This window comes from Ovis canadensis, chromosome 2, assembly GCF_042477335.2.
Source record: "Ovis canadensis isolate MfBH-ARS-UI-01 breed Bighorn chromosome 2, ARS-UI_OviCan_v2, whole genome shotgun sequence".
Lineage (NCBI taxonomy): Eukaryota > Metazoa > Chordata > Mammalia > Artiodactyla > Bovidae > Ovis > Ovis canadensis.
Window position 1 is genome coordinate 245,754,448 of NC_091246.1, and position 7,578 is coordinate 245,762,025.

The window sequence follows — 7,578 nt, forward strand, 5'->3', positions numbered from 1 at the left end:
AAGCAACATCTGAGCAAAAACCTGGAGAAAGTGGTGTGTGTTAATCAATTCAGGCTGCCATAACAAAACACCATAGGTAGGGTGGCTTAAACAATAGACATTCATTTTTTTTGAATTCTGGAGGCTGGAAATCAGAGATCAGGGAATAAGCATGGTCCAGTTCTGAGGAGAGTTCTTCCTGGCCTGTGGAATGTAGCCTTCTTGTTCTGTGTGCACAAGGAGACAGAGGGGGGAGGAGAGAGGGAGGGAGGTGGTGCTCAGGTATCTCTTCTCATGTAGACATTAACTTTTTTACATCGGGGTCCACCTTTATGACCTCATTCAACCTTCATTAACGCCCTATCTCCAAATAGTATACTGAGGGTTGGGGCTTCAACATATAAATACGGGTTGGGGGACAACACAATTCAGTCCATCGCAGGTTATCAGTAATGTGTATATCTGGGGGAAGGATGTTTTGTTTTTAAATTGGAGTATAATTGCTTCGGGCTTCCCTGGTAGCTCAGCTGGTAAAGAGTCTGCCTGCAATGCAGGTTCAATTCCTGGGTCAGGAAGATCTCCTGGAGAGGGGATAGCTACCCACTTGAGTATTCTTGGACCTCCCTGGTGGCTCAGACAGTATAGAATCTGCCTGCAATGGGGGAGACTGAGCTCGATCCCTGGGTTGGGAAGATCTCCTGAAGGAAGGCATGGCAACCTACTCCAGTATTCTTGCCTGGAGAATTCCACGCACAGAGGAGCCTGGTGGGCTACAGTTTGTAGGATCACAAAGAGCCAGACTGAAGCAAGCACGTAGTTGCTTCACAATGTGGTGTTAATTTCTGCTGTACACCAGAGTGAATCATCTATGTGTGTACATGCAGCCCTTCCCTCTTGAGCCTCCCTCCCGCCTTCTCCCCCATCAGATGACCCCTCTAGGTCATCATAGAGCACGGAACTGAGCTCCCTGCGGGAAGAATGTTTTAGGCAGAGAGTTTGGGACAAAGATACCAGTCAAGGAGCTGTCAGCATATAGATGATATTTGAAGCCATCAGGCTGGATGAAATCACCAATAGAGTAAAAATAGGGAAGGTCTGAATCCTAGACTGAAAGGAGCAGTCAGTGAGTGTGGTAGGAGAAAACCAAGACAGTGTAGTGACCTGGAAGTCTAGTGGATAAAACAGGTATTTCAAGAAGGAGGAGGCAAGAGCTTTGTCATAAAGAATGAAGGCTGAGTCTTGACTGTTGGATTGACAACATGGAGGTCACAGGTGGCCTGACCAAGAGCAATTTTGGTGGAGTGGTAGGGGCAAAAGCCTGGTTTTGGACTAGGGTCAAGAGAGACTGAGGGGAGAGGATTCAAAATATTGAGAAGACAAACAACAAAAGAAAAAAAACAGAGAAATTGGACTGTATCACAATTAAAAACATTTAGCTGCAAATGATACCATCAAGAAAACAAAAAGACAACCTACCATATGGGAGAAAAATTTTTATAAATCTGATAAGAGACTTGTATCTAGAATATATATTTTTAAAAGCTTTATAACTCCATGGTGAAAAAAAAAAAAGCTCATTGTTTTCCAAATGGACAAAGGACTTGAATAGTCATTTCTCCCAGGAAGATATGTAAATGGTCAGTAAAAATGTAAAAAGGTGGGACTTCCCTGATGGCTCAGTGGTTAAAGCTCTGCACTTTCAATGCAGCGGATGTTGGTTTGATCCCTGGTTGGGGATCCCACATGCTGGGCCATGCACCCAGTAAATAAGTAAATTTATAAAATAAAACAAAATAAAATTACCTACGGCTGATTCATGTTGAGGTTTGACAGAAAACAGAAAAATTCTGTAAAGCAATTATCCTTCAATTAAAAAATAAATAAATTTTTAAAAATAAATAAAATTTCTTTAAAAAAACATAGAAAGGTACTCAAGAATCATTAGTCATTAGAGAAATGCAAATCAACACCACAGTGAGAAACTACTTCATACCCGCTAACATGCATATAATACTAAAGACAAATATTTACAAGTGTTGGTGAGGGTTGAAGAAATTGGAACCCTCATATGTTGCAGGCAGGAATACAAAATGGTTCAGAATTTGGAAAACAGTTTGGCAATTCTTCAAAAAGCCAAGCATAGGAATAACCTACAGCTTAGCCATTTCACTTCCAAAGATATATCCAAGAGAAACAAAAATATATCTGACCCAGATAATCATGATGATGTGATCATGTGTAATCTAGAGCCAGACATCATGGAATGTGAAGTCAAGTGGGCCTTAGAAAGCATCACTACGAACAAAGCTAGTCGAGGTGATGGAATTCCAGTTGAGCTGTTTCAAATCCTGAAAGATGATGCTGTGAAAGTGCTGCACTCAATATGCCAGCAAATTTGGAAAACTCAGCAGTGGCCACAGGACTGGAAAAGGTCAGTTTTCATTCCAATCCCAAAGAAAGGCAATGCCAAAGAATGCTCAAACTACCACACAATTGCACTCATCTCACATGCTAGTAAAGTAATGCTCAAAATTCTCCAAGCCAGGCTTCAGCAATACGTGAACCGTGAACTCCCTGATGTTCAAGCTGGTTTTAGAAAAGGCAGAGGAACCAGGGATCAAATTGCCAACATCCGCTGGATCATCATGGAAAAAGCAAGAGAGTTCCAGAAAAACATCTATTTCTGCTTTATTGACTATGCCAAAGCCTTTGACTGTGTGGATCACAATAAACTGTGGGAAATTCTGAAAGAGATGGGAATACCAGACCACCTAACCTGCCTCTTGAGAAATCTGTATGCAGGTCAGGAAGCAACAGTTAGAACTGGACATGGAACAACAGACTGGTTACAAATAGGAAAAGGAGTATGTCAAGGCTGTCTATTGTCACCCTGCTTATTTAACTTCTATGCAGAGTACATCATGAGAAACGTTAGACTGGAAGAAGCACAAGCTGGAATCAAGATTGCTGGGAGAAATATCAATAACCTCAGATATGCAGATGACACCACCCTTATGGCAGAAAGTGAAGAGGAGCTAAAAAGCCTCCTGATGAAAGTGAAAGAGGAGAGCGAAAAAGTTGGCTTAAAGCTCAACATTCAGAAAACGAAGATCATGGCATCCGGTCCTATCACTTCATGGGAAATAGATGGGGAAACAGTGGAAACAGTGTCAGACTTTATTTTTGGGGGGCTCCAAAATCACTGCAGATGGTGATTGCAGCCATGAAATTAAAAGACACTTACTCCTTGGAAGAAAAGTTATGACCAACCTAGATAGTATATTCAAAAGCAGAGACATTACTTTGCTGACTAAGGTCCGTCTAGTCAAGGCTATGGTTTTTCCTGTGGTCATGTATGGATGTGAGAGTTGGACTGTGAAGAAAGCTGAGCGCCAAAGAATTGATGCTTTTGAACTGTGGTGTTGGAGAAGACTCTTGAGAGTCCCTTGGACTGCAAGGAGATCCAACCAATCCATTCTGAAGGAGATTAACCCTGGGATTTCTTTGGAAGGAATGATGCTAAAGCTGAAGCTCCAGTACTTTGGCCACCTCATGCGAAGAGTTGACTCATTGGAAAAGACTGTGATGCTGGGAGGGATTGGGGGCAGGAGAAGAAGGGGACGACCGAGGATGAGACGGCTGGATGGCATCACTGACTTGATGGACGTGAGTCTGAGTGAACTCCGGGAGATGGTGATGGACAGGGAGCCCTGGCGTGCTGCGATTCATGGGGTCGCAAAGAGTCGGACATGACGGAGCGACTGAACTGAACTGAACTGAACACAAGTACTTATATGAAAAGAAATGTACATGGATGTTCACAGCAGGATTATCCGTAATAGCCAAAAAGTGGAAACAATGCAAATGTTCATCAATTGATAAGTGGATCAGTGAAAGTGGTTTATTCAAGCAATGGAATTATAATTGAGCAATTCAAAGGACTCAAGTACTGGTGTATGCTACAACTTGGATGAACTTCAAAACATTGTGTTAAATGAGAGAATCCAGTCAAAAAAGATCACATAGCATAATTCCTCTATATGAAAAGTCCAGAATAGACAAGTCCATAAAGACAAAAATTTAGTGATTGTATAGGGTTTTATTCGGAGAAGGCGATGGCACCCCACTCCAGTACTCTTGCCTGGAAAGTCCCATGGACAAGGAGCCTGGTGGGCTGCAGTCCATGGGGTTGCGAAGAGTTGGACACGACTGAGCGACTTCACTTTCACTTTTCACTTTCATGTATTGGAGAAGGAAATGGCAGCCCACTCCAGTGTTCTTGCCTGGAGAATCCCAGGGACGGGGGAGCCTGGTGGGCTGCCGTCTATGGGGTGGCACAGAGTTGGACACGACTGAAATGACTTAGCAGCAGCAGCAGCAGGGTTTTATTGAATGGGAGTGATAAATGGACTGGAGGTTCTTTCGTGGAAGATGAGAATATTTCAAAAGTGCTTCTTGTTGCACAAGTCTGTGAATATGTTAAAATCATTAAATTTTACACTTTAAATGAATGAATTTTATAGTATGTGAATTACATCCCCATGGAGATGTGGTAGGGTTTTTTGGGTTTTCTGTTTGTGTTTGAAATTACTTATTTATTTATTTTTGATGTGCTAGGTCTTTGCTGCGCACAGGAGAGGGCAGGGACGACTCTGTTGCAGTGCCCGGGCTTCTCATTGTGGTGGCTTCTCTCGGCGTGGAGCACAGGCCCTAGAGTGTGTAGGCTTCAGTAGCTGTGGCGCATACGTTCAGTGATTGTGATTTGCTGACTCTAGAGCTCGGGTTCAATAGTTGTAGCACACGGGCTTAGTCCTTCTGCGAGATGTGGAATCTTCCCAGACCAGGGACTGAACCCATGTCCTCTGCACTAGCAGGCAGACTCTTACTCCCTGGGCCACCAGGGAAGTCCCAGGTTCTTTCGTTTTTTAATTGCATAGTGATGATGAGAGCCACAGAAATAAAACTCTAGGAAATACTTATTCATCACTGTTTGCGATCCAATTCTAAGTTTATCTTACTCTTAACCATTTTGCTATACTACCTGCTAAGGATTACTTTCTCAAGTTAGATTCCTTGGAGAATTAATTACTGAAACAAAGTATCTGAACAATTTATTGGAAGGGCTGAAGGAGTCCATGCAGCCATTTGGGCTTGCCAGGTACTTGGACCCTTTCTAAGCAAAATGATCCAAACTGTCCTTTCCTGTTCAAGTGATATGACTCATACAATCTGTTTTGAATGAAATATACTCTGCTATCACAACTGATTGACCAGAGGCCAAGACACAAGTTGAAGGCAGCTATATAGAGGCTAGTCAACTGCCACTGAGGCAGTAGCAGTAATTTAGCGTTCAAAAGCAGAATTCACTGGAGAAGGGAACGGTAACCCACTCCAGTATTCTTGCTTGGGAAATCCCATGGACAGAAGAGCCTAGTGGGCTGCAGTTTATGGGGTCACACGACTGAGCATGCAAGCATGAGCTGATGGAGGGAGATGGGTTGATAGCAATAAACAGAGGTGCTGCTGCTGCTGCTGCTAAGTCGCTTCAGTTGTGTCCAACTCTGTGCGACCCCATAAACAGCAACCCACCAGGCTCCCCCATCCCCGGGATTCTCCAGGCAAGAATCCTGGAGTGTGTTGCCATTTCCTTCTCCAACAAACAGAGGTAGAACTAAAAACAAAAAACAAGAACGCACAACTCAGTCCTGAGTAATGGCAGATCAATCCAATCAAATTATCTCTTTAGGGACATATGCCAAGTGAACAAAACAAGGCAAATAACTCAAGCCCTAGCTGTTAAGCTTTTAGCAGCTGTGTGGTAAGTATAGAAAATGAATTATTTGTGAAGAGTTTCCAGTTGTCCAAAGAATGAGCCCAAACACCTCTTGAAGACAAGCCCACACCGCTAGGAACCCACGCGTAACACATTGGTGCCAAGTTAATTATACTAATGTAATTATATGAAGCATTCTCCAAACATAAAGGTTTCAAAGGGAAACAAAGTCATTCCATCAGATTGAATCATTATACCAACAAAAATTTTAAATAAATTATCTTTTGTTCCAAGGTGGGGAAAATGAACACGAACTAAAACATCTAATCCAGTAAGGCCTCTGAGTCTTCTAAATATTCAACTGCCCTCAAGCCCTAACATCTTTTTCTGCTCTGCACCTAGCTAATAAATTTGCCTTTATGCCACTGGGAAAATATGGCAACCAGATAAGAACCTTCTCATCCTCTCACCACCAAATCCACCAACCTATATCTGCATCAGCACCCATATTCTCAGGGGTGTCCTGTTCTTATTAAAGACCAATCGTCCCATTTAGGCTTTGTTTCACATTTCCTTTAGCCTAGTTATAGACTTTGCTCCTGAAATTTTCCTTAATCTCTCCTGCATTATCAATTTCTACCTTTCTATTGAAATCATGTGAACACGCTCCAGAATCTCCTTTCCCATACTTGAAAAACTCTCCTGGGAAATTAAAACAAAAGAAACAAAAACTTTGGGGGTGGGGATGGTTTTCGAAGTATGACACAAAACTCAGAAAAATTCAACTGTGTAAAAAAAAATTTCTTCAGAGAAAAATCAACATAAATTGAAAAGACATATTTGCAGTTCATATCACAAAGAGAAGGCTAATGTGCCTAATATATTCAGAGCTCTGACAAATTAATAAGACCAATAATCCTTTAGAAAGATGAAAAAAGATAAAATGGATAAGAAGAGACAATTCAAGGAAAAAGAAATACAAATAGCTTTAAAATTTTTGAGACTATATTCAACCTCACTTAAAAGAAATAAATGAAAATTTAAAATACACTAAGAGTGCTCGCTTCGGCAGCACATATACTAAAATTGGAACGATACAGAGAAGATTAGCATGGCCCCTGCGCAAGGATGACACGCAAATTCGTGAAGCGTTCCATATTTTTTGACCCAGCAATCCCACTTCTGGGCATACACACCGAGGAAACCAGAATTGAAAGAGACACATGTACCCCAATGTTCATCGCAGCACTGTTTATAATAGCCAGGACATGGAAACAACCTAGATGTCCATCAGCAGATGAATGGATAAGAAAGCTGTGGTACATATACACAATGGAGTATTACTCAGCCGTTAAAAAGAATTCATTTGAATCAGTTCTGATGAGATGGATGAAACTGGAGCCGATTATACAGAGTGAAGTAAGCCAGAAAGAAAAACACCAATACAGTATACTAACACATATATATGGAATTTAGGAAGATGGCAATGATGACCCTGTATGCAAGACAGGGAAAGAGACACAGATGTGTATAATGGACTTTTGGACTCAGAGGGAGAGGGAGAGGGTGGGATGATTTGGGAGAATGACATTCTAACATGTATACTATCATGTGAATTGAATCGCCAGTCTATGTCTGACACAGGATGCAGCATGCTTGGGGCTGGTGCATGGGGATGACCCAGAAAGATGTTCTGGGGAGGGAGGGGGGAGGGGGGTTCATGTTTGGGAATGCATGTAAGAATTAAAGATTTTAAAATTTAAAAAATAAAAAACTAAAAATTAAAAAAAATAAAAAATAAAAAAAAATAAAATACACTAAGAAAC

The 7,578-nt window shown here is 41.6% G+C and overlaps 1 non-coding gene across 1 annotated transcript; it reads left to right on the top strand.

The window, feature by feature from the left end:
- Positions 1-6,808: 6,808 nt before the first annotated feature.
- On the top strand, positions 6,809-6,915 carry LOC138434961 (U6 spliceosomal RNA). Its single transcript, XR_011255007.1, has one exon. It is a non-coding gene; the product is annotated as a U6 spliceosomal RNA (small nuclear RNA).
- Positions 6,916-7,578: the final 663 nt, after the last annotated feature.